This window comes from Physeter macrocephalus, chromosome 19 (assembly GCF_002837175.3).
Source record: "Physeter macrocephalus isolate SW-GA chromosome 19, ASM283717v5, whole genome shotgun sequence".
NCBI classification, from domain to species: Eukaryota; Metazoa; Chordata; class Mammalia; order Artiodactyla; family Physeteridae; genus Physeter; species Physeter macrocephalus.
In genome coordinates this window covers 30,340,159-30,349,783 of record NC_041232.1, presented here as the reverse complement: position 1 = coordinate 30,349,783, position 9,625 = coordinate 30,340,159, and the positions used below count along the sequence as shown (strand labels likewise).

At 42.1% G+C, this 9,625-nt stretch overlaps 1 long non-coding RNA gene across 1 annotated transcript; it reads right to left on the bottom strand.

Annotated features, from left to right (window-relative positions):
• Positions 1–1,456: 1,456 nt before the first annotated feature.
• LOC129391582 (uncharacterized) lies at positions 1,457–9,405 on the bottom strand. Its single transcript, XR_008615963.1, has 3 exons — positions 9,367–9,405; positions 1,850–1,995; positions 1,457–1,505 (listed from the first exon to the last, which is right to left on the bottom strand). It is a non-coding gene; the product is annotated as an uncharacterized lncRNA (long non-coding RNA).
• Positions 9,406–9,625: the final 220 nt, after the last annotated feature.

Genomic DNA, 9,625 nt, shown 5'->3' with positions numbered 1-9,625 from the left:
AGTATGTGACGATGAATGGCCTGGCTGTGAGAGAAAAGATAGAAAATGCACAGAGAGGCCACAAGAGGCAGACGCTTAGCGGTAATGGGCGCTGAGGAATGTGACAGCTCCTGGAGGAGAGCTATTCACTGACATCACAACACGTTACTCACTGTTTGACTCGTGACCCTGAAACGTGGAGAAAAGGCTCGGTCATACCTAAGATACCTCCCCATATGGAGGGAAGTGTGCCCTACATTTAAAAGAGATATCCATCAAACTTAGTTAAAATAAAACTGCTCTGATGCTTCAAGGTAGCCAATTATCTGGAAAGGATTCTTCCCTAATGATACTGAATAGTGTGGTATTTCGAAGGGCGTCTCTTCTCATAAAAACGATCATCTGACATGGTTTTCTAGAAGATAATGAAGGGCCTCTCTGTGGGACTTGATTCCTATATCCTTTCTGGAAAATGGCATGAAGTGATGGATGGACTTTTGATTGCAGTTCGAAAAGGCTGCTCCTGCCTTCTCCCCATCCCTGGAGAACAGCTGTCGACTGAAAGGAATTCTCAGCAAGCTTCGGCGCTAAGTGCTTACAATACAGTTAGACGGAGTCATAGTTGACATTTAAACATTTTTCATTTTTCACTTTTAACCACCCTGTAAGCATTCATTAAGCCTCATCAGGCACTGAGGTGAAAGAATTACCTCCAATATTCTGTAGATGAAAACAGTTTGTGGGATACTTTGGCAAGTTCACCTAACAATGCAAAGGAGGGCTGGGTCTCCCACAGACCCACTGCAGCATTTTAAAGCAGTGCTTCTCCGGAGGAGCCTGGTGTTCCTGAAAGGAGCCTATGTTTCCATACATGTAACCCAAAACGTCCCCTGGAGACTGTTTGTTGCCATGCATGTGGCCTCATCATGTGGACATTGGGAACCGGGCTGGTACACATACCGTGGCACATGCCCCCGTGCTGCTCTCCTCTCTCCTCAGCTGCTCCAGATTTTAATGCCAGACACTTTCACGGACCACTGTAAATTGGGAGAAAAAATTCCCAATGACCAAAACCCATGGTGCCTTTAGCAACACGTTCAGAAATGATGGCCACGCGCCATCATTTCTCACCTGGACGCGGGCAGGAGCCTCCTGACAGACCTCCTGCTGCCCCCGTTGCCCCTACAATCTCTCTCCTCACAGCAGCCCAAGCGATCTTGTAAAATCTGAAATCCGATCAATGCCACGCCCCTGCTTATGCCCCCCGCCCCCGCCATGATCCTCATCGCACTTACAGTCAAGGTCAGCCTTCTTACCTGGACTTCAAAGCCCTGTGGTGCCTGGTCCTGGCTGCCTCTTGAAAGCCAAGCCCTGCTCACTACCCTGTGGCCTCTTTCCCTGCGTTGAACATCGCAGGCCCGTTCTCACCTCCAGGCCGCTGCATTGGCTGTTGCTCTGATCTCGCCCGACAGCTTCTTCCCGTCTCAGCTCAGATGTCAGCTCCTCAGAGAGGCTTCTCCTCCAATCTATAGGAGCACCACGGTGAGTCACAAAATGCACATTAGTTTGAACATGTTGCTAAAGGCACCATGGGTTTTGGTCATTGGGAAATTTTTTTCCCAGTTTACAGTGGTCCGTGAAAGTGTCTGGCATTAAAATTTGTTCCTGATACTTGAAAAATTGTAAAAAGGATAAATTCCAGTATGAAAGAAAAAATAACTATGAAATGGGGACACAATTCTTTTTAAAAAGCTACTTGATACTAAAAATGATTCCACCAGTATATCCTGAGGTTGTTATTAAACATAGATATTTAGAACATTTCTCAAAAGTAATTACATTCTGACTTTAACGCTATAGATGTAAATACCTAGCACAGAGTCAGGCATTGATTAATGGTAGTTCCTTGCCCCTCAGCTACTGGAGGACCTGTTTTTCTGAGCTTCTCAAAGCCACACGAGACTCTACATTTATTCCTCAGGGCTTAGAAAAGCTTCACGGCAACACAATCAGGGTCTATAAAGAAGAGAAAATTACTATCAGTCTTAACTGCAGGCAATTTAACTATCAGTCAAATTGTGAAAGAGTAAATGTATCCTATAAAATTTCCATTTGGGGAGCAAATAAGTTTGTTATGTCAATGAAATGTGAGACTGAAGCTGCAAAAATATTGGATGGTCTCTGGCAAAAAGTGAAAAAGATGCAGAATGTTTTGAAAAGATTAAAAAACCCCAAATGGGGAAAATGTATACTGTGTGATGGGACGGCAATGTGTATAAGCACATTGTCTCTCTGAGGGAGTGGGTCCCTGTAACCTGTGATGCTGTTGTGTGTGGAGCATCTCCGGGCATGTGGGAGCAGGACCGGGAGAGGGCGGAAGTGCTCTGCACACCTGCAGGAAGAGATGGGGGAAGGAATTCAGAGGCCGGTCCAGGAAGTCAAGGGGGTGGGACTGAGGAGAGGAGTCTGGGTAAGGGGTGAGGAAAGGGTGGTGAGAAGGCTCCTTGATGGAGAGGGTGGACAAAGAATGGCCAAAAGGATATTTAAGGACAGGAATATGTACTGTGGGATGCTCTGTCATTTGACATATGTTGAACACGTGACCTTTTCTCATGACCTTCCAACCTTCACTAGAGCTGGCTTTGTATAATGGGGTGTGCGTGTGTTGAGTCAGAAGCTGAAGTTCTCATCTGTTTAGCAAGACGCCAAGTGAAAAAGTGGCCATGAAAACATAAGCCTTTCAGGAATTCAAGGTTTCTTGGCCTTACGCTTCCACAGGGAGTTTAGCCTGACCTGATATGGTTCCTAAGAGTCTGGGAAAGCCACAGTGATGTCTGGGTTATGACTCCTTAGAAGCTTCCAGGGGCTTGTGGGTGGGAAGAAGTAGTGAAGGCCTTATTTTAGCACCTCCTTATAATGAAAGCTGTGGGTGCCCGCTGCTGGTAATATTTAACTGGGAAGCCAGAGCTTTTCTCTTATTGTTTACGCATCTTTATTTGGAGGACAGGCTTCAGTGCTGCACGCCAACGCCACAACACTTTTCATTCTAGTTTTACTGAATTCCTACCTGGGCGCATGTTCAGGAATAAGAGGAACATAAATTTAGTTTCATTGAAGAAAATTCCCCGAGGTGTGAAAGGATAATGGTTTCACAAACATTTGAGAAATAGCAGCAAGTGCCAAGGAGAGAGGTGTTGCTTTTTCGAGAAGTCATTGGGATTTTCGATACTATGCCAAACTCCACGTGGTATAAAAGGCAGCTGCAACAGATATGAAGTCATCGTATTTTAAATCTGATGCAGTTTATTCCACACAGCACATTTCTATTTAAGTGGGAAAGAAATAGTTTTGAAGTAATCCAGTTAAAGATTCTTCCCTGGGGCAGCACCTGAAAATATTAGAACTCAGGTGGATCAGAAGTGAGAGAGGGTCTTCATTTGGGCTTTAGTCTGAATTTCTAGTCTGTGAGTTATTGTGGTTCTTTATTAAGCCAGCCTGCTGGCTTGAGGCTTGTAATATCTCCAGTTCTCAATGACTTTATTTCATATACATTTCATATATTTTAAATGTGCCCTTTGAACACCTTATTATGAAGTGTTATATGAGAATGTCAATCTCCCAATAAAAGGAAAAGAAGGTTTCAGTTTTGAGTTTTATGTTTGGGAAGATGACTCAGTGACTTGGAGAGAAATCTACTGCTGCGCAAACAAATATAGTTCTGAAAGAACAGGCTGCAGTTATAGCTCCTTTCCTCTAGGAAGAAATCTTTCTGTTTCCTATAGGCTACGATGACAATTATATGAATCTGTACAAGGTTCTGAAAAGAGGCGGACGTATGCAGTGGGCAGGTTAGCTTTAGAAGGGACCACTGCCTATGTGGAGAATGAAGCTTCCATGTTGGTTGGAGTTTGAAATGAGTCATCTTTATCTGTCAACATTGAAAATCAGAGAATGCTGTTGCTTTATCAAACCTGACAGTGCAACTTTCTGGAAAAATCCAGCTAGCAAGGTAGCACATAAGTGACGATGGGGAAACTTCTTTAAGAGGAAGGGAAAGGAGAAAGTCATGAGATTCCCTGTGGCTCCCCTGCTCCCCTCCTTCCCTCACGTCTTCCCCCCCGCCAGTTAGTTCCATTTTCCCCAATTAATTGGATGCCCCCAACCCCCCTCTGGCACACATGCATTTACTCAGCCTAGGAAACTCCAGTCCAGAGAATTCCTAAAAGCTGTAAATCTACTGCTGCGCAAACAAATATAGTTCTGAAAGAACAGGCTGCAGTTATAGCTCCTTTCCTCTAGGAAGAAATCTTTCTGTTTCCTATAGGCTACGATGACAATTATATGAATCTGTACAAGGTTCTGAAAAGAGGCGGACGTATGCAGTGGGCAGGTTAGCTTTAGAAGGGACCACTGCCTATGTGGAGAATGAAGCTTCCATGTTGGTTGGAGTTTGAAATGAGTCATCTTTATCTGTCAACATTGAAAATCAGAGAATGCTGTTGCTTTATCAAACCTGACAGTGCAACTTTCTGGAAAAATGCAGCTAGCAAGGTAGCACATAAGTGACGATGGGGAAACTTCTTTAAGAGGAGGGGAAACTTCTTTAAGAGGAAGGGAAAGGAGAAAGTGATGAGATTCCCTGTGGCTCCCCTGCTCCCCTCCTTCCCTCACGTCTTCCCCCCTGCCAGTTAGTTCCATTTTCCCCAATTAATTGGATGCCCCCAACCCCCCTCTGGCACACATGCATTTACTCAGCCTAGGAAACTCCAGTCCAGAGAATTCCTAAAAGCTGTCTTTGGGTTGAAACTCTCTCTGTCCAGTACCCATGGAGGCTTAGGTTACGCCACATGATTGCAAAGAATGTGAAACTTCTTCCAAACCAGCTGCCTCTGTCCACTGGAGCAGGGCAGTGATTTCTCAGGGACAGATCTGCATTCAGCTGGACAGCACACTGTAGCCACCAATGAGCCACACAGACAGCTTCTCCGTGGTCTGTAGAGGACAGCTGATTGTCCACAAGCCGGCTTCAGCACCCTCATCATTATCCCTCGGGATACCACACCTCTTTCCTCTCAAAGACTTCAGAGGTGCTCTGAAAGGGACCCCTGCTTATGTGGAGAGTGAAGCCTGCTTGTCTGTTGAAGTTTGAAACAAGCCATCGTTATCTATCAAAATTGAACGTTAAGGTATGTTGCTGCTTTACTGAACCTGGCAGTGCAATAAAAATGAAAAAAGAAGCAAGTTCTTTGCATCACTGGACTATGGTTAATGTTGTCAACATGCTTTTTTTTTTTTTTTTTTAAGAAGTTTGCTGCAAATCGATGCTTCTGGCTTCAGCTATAAGGAGAGTTTGTATTTATCGAAAACCTACCATATGTCAGATACGCTGCTTGGCATTTGGCGTACTTGATCTTATAAGATCACCGCATCCTTCCTAAGGATTGATGTGTTACCTTCACTTTACAGATGAGAAAACTGCAGCTCATGGATGCTGGGTCCTGCCATTGACAGGATGCCCATGCAGGTGGTTTTGCTGCATAATCTGATCTTTCCATTATATGATGTTTCCCTCTTTATAAGAAAAGGACTGCTGATGAAAAACTGTGGAATAGTCATTTGCCACCAGTCAGTGGGTAAGTGGGGGTCGTATTTTGTTTTTCTGTAGATAAAGAATTGGCTTAGTAGGAAATCAAAACTAGAGGAAAACATTTGCTTTCCAGATGAAAAAATGTTACAAGTTTATTTAATAGTTTTATAAGTGACGTGGATCAGAGAGTACACAGTGAGATCTCCAAAATTAAAGATGGAAGTGAAATGTCAGACTGACAGGGATAAACCATAGTAAGATCTCAGGAGCTTTTGTGAGTGGGTAGAGAAATGGCAAATGAGCTCTAGCGTGGGTGACTGTAAGGCAATGTATTCAGGGAAAATAATATAAACTTTGCTTATGATATCTCTTGGTTTCAATACAAGAAAAGAAGCTTAGAATCAATATAAAATATTATAACATACATATTTCATATTTTTATTTTATTTAAAAAATTTTTTCTATTGGGGTATAGCTGTTTTACAATGGTGTGTTAGTTTCTACTGTACAGCGAAGTGGAGTTCCCTGTGCTATACAGCAGGTTCTTATTAGTTATGTATTTTATACATATCAGTGTATACATGTCAATCCCAATCTCCCAATTCATCCCACCACCACCACCCACCCCGCGATGTTATTTTTTGACCTTTGTAAGGAAGCAGGGAGAAATATTAATTTTTAATAACACCCTTTTATAGAGAAAATAAAGACCTAGGTGGCCGCAGTCGCTTCCCAAGGTCACTCTGGTAGTTAGTAAATGACCTCTAACTGGAAACCAGTACCACAGAATGCAACCCATGCCCTTCCTCCTCCTGGGGTTCTTCTGTGGAATCACAAAGCCACTAATGAATGTGAGATTATTATCAGGAGACATCATCTCATCCTTACTATAGCAAGGTCAAGGGCTCTGGCTTTGGAGTCAGACATACCTGGATTCTACACCCATGCACTACTTGCCAGAATATGTGTCACAGAAGAGACTATTTAAGCTGTAGAGAGGGTTAGTTCTTCTTGTATAAAATGGAGATGCAGGATAGCACCTGCCTTACAGAAGCATGTTAGGAATGACATGAGGTAAGAGATGAAAATACCTAGCACAATGCCTGGCACATAAGTATTTAATGAATGGTCATTTTTCTTGTTGTCACTGGAGAGGAAGGTGCAGTGAATTCATGCTTTGAGTACTGTTGGTGCTCCAAGCACATAGCAATGATTGATGAAAAAAGAAAAAGAAAAAGGTGAATAACCACAGCGGGCTAAACATTCAGCATAAACCTCCCCTACACCAGAAATGCAACAACAATGCAAACAGTGGTTAGACTGTAGACGTGGGCCTGCAGGGGTCTCTGGGACAGGAAGCTGGCAGGGCAGGGGGGCTCCTGCAGGAGAGAGAAGACCACAGCCTTGCAGCCGAGGGGGGCTGGCAGCAGGCTGGGTGCCTGAAGCCTGGGTCTGGGGTGGTGCTAAGCCGTCCCTTATGAGAGGACAATGTGGAAAACTGCTGGGGACAAGCTGCTGCTTCAAGGAAGTTGTGGACCAGGGAGAGCAGACCCAGGGGCAGGGAGGAGCCTCAGGAAACCTCCCCCCGACTGGGAGGCTGAAGCTGAGATCCTCGCACCGAGCAGGAGGTCTGAATAATAACCCTAACCCTGGGCAGTGGGTGCAGGCAGGTGGGTGAGGGTCACCCCCACCTTATGGACAGGGTGTCTGGAACACAGAGGAAGGAAGAAAGAAACACAAAACAAATAGCCAAATCAAACACCTCAAAATGATCCTGCAAGTCTGTTGGCTTCCAAAAGTTTTTTGGTTTGTAAAATGCACAAAGACTTTTGAAGCTAAGAAAGAAAACAAAATTGATAATTAACATGAATTAAGTCCTGGAGTTAAAATGCTCTGTCAGCCTGAGAAACACATTTACAGGTAAGTTTAGAAGAATGCTGCAAGAGATAAACACAGGAAGAGTATTCATAAAAAGAACAAAAAATTGTGAAACAAAACCCAAGCAGAAATAAAACAAGGTCAAGTAGATATGACTAAGAATCAACTTGAAACTTTGGAAACAAACAATGTTGTTATTGGAATTAAAAACTTAATAGGCAATTTAAACAACAGGCTGGACACAAAGAGAGAATCAATGAACTTGAGGATAGTGCTGAAGAATTACCCTAAATGAAGCACAGAGAGACCAAAGTCAAAATACACAAGAGAAGTTCAGAGGCATAGTGGATGAACTGATAGAATTAATGGCTAAGAGCTTTCCAGAATTAAAAGAAAGACATGTGTCCTCAGATTGAAAGTACCTACCAAATGCTAACAAAGCTAAATGGAAACAAATCTAAGGCTTGACATCAGAGTGTAAACATAGAATATCAGGAACAAAAAGAAAATTATGGAAATCACCAGGGAGAAAAGACAGGTTATTGGCATAGGCGTGGCAATTAAGAGAGACTTCTCATCAACAATAGATGCCACTGGACTTCCCTGGTGGCGCAGTGGTTAAGAATCCGCCTGCCAATGCAGGGGACACAGGTTCGAGCCCTGGTCTGGGGAGATTCCACATGCCACGGAATAACTAAGGCCATGCGCTACAACTACTGAGCCTGCGCTCTAGAGCCCTCGAGCCACAACTGCTGAGCCCGCGTGCCACAGCTACTGAAGCCTGTGCACCTAGAGCCCATGCGCTGCAACAAGAGAAGCCACCTCTCACCAAAACTAGAGAAAGCCAGTGTCCAGCAATGAAGACCCAATGCAGACAAAAATAAATAAATAAAAATGAAAAACCAACCAAACAAAAAACAGTAGATGCCAGAAAACAGTGGACTTCAAATACTGATGGAAATCATTTTCAACCTTGAATTTTATACCTACCTAGACTATCATTCAAGACTGAAGGCAAATCAGAGACATTTCAGACACATAAAGACAGAGACCTTCACTGTTAAAGGTATTATCCAGAAGAAAGGGAACCTGAAGGGAAGACCTGAGATGGGGTGGGGGAAACAATAATACACACAGGAATTAATAGAATATGTCAGTAAATGTTATTAAAAATAGACTATAAAATAGATAACTATATATTAGATAACTAATATAAAACAGATAAGTAACTAGGGGTATGGTTTTAGTTATGAAGAAAACTTCTGAATAGATAAATAAGCTAAATTTATAGTTTGGTGTGTACATTATATATTTTAAAGTAATTACAAAAATAATATAACTATAATCTCTAGTTTCCAAACTGTCCATGGGAGACAAAAGTTGGACGTATAGAAAATCATATTCAGTAGAAATAGGAAGAGGAAATGAAGTGGACAAAAGGGATGATAAAAGAAAACAGTGTGATATGTAGATATTAGTTCAAATATAAGAGTGATTACAGTTATGATTATAGCTACCCATTAGCAAAAGGCAGAGGTTATTGGAATGACTAAAACAAAAATCCAGCCATATGTTGCTTTTAGAAGTCATACATAAAACAAAATATTACACATATGTGGAGGATGAAGATAAGAACAAAGATAAACCAGGTAAATAATTACTAACCAAATTTAAAAGGTAGCTAGTATAGCAATATTAATATGAGGCAAAATAGAATTTAAGAGAAAAAGCGTTAACAGGAATAAAACAGCAGCAAAATATACAATCAGACAAGAAGCTATAACAATTGTGAACTTCGTAATATAGAGATTAGAGCTAAAAGACATGATTAAAACTATGTCCATTGGCTTCATTTTTGTTCAGTTCAATAAATTGTATTAAATCTTAGCTAAGCACTCACCCGAAGTTTTGGCTAAACTTACCAGGAAAGTCCTTTTCTTTTTTTATGGAGACTGTTAAAATTTGGCTGATATGGTCCATCTTGGCTGAAAAAAATAAATACGGTTGGAAAAGTTTAGTTAGGTAAATGAAATACAGAGCTAAATTTGTTATTTAGGAATTTTTTTGTACACCCTTAACCCAAAATGTTAGGATTTAAGAGGGCAACCAAGCTCTTCCATAAAATATCTGTTTGTTCTGGTGTCAGAAGCAGAAGGTTGTTCTGGATCATTTTTCTGACAC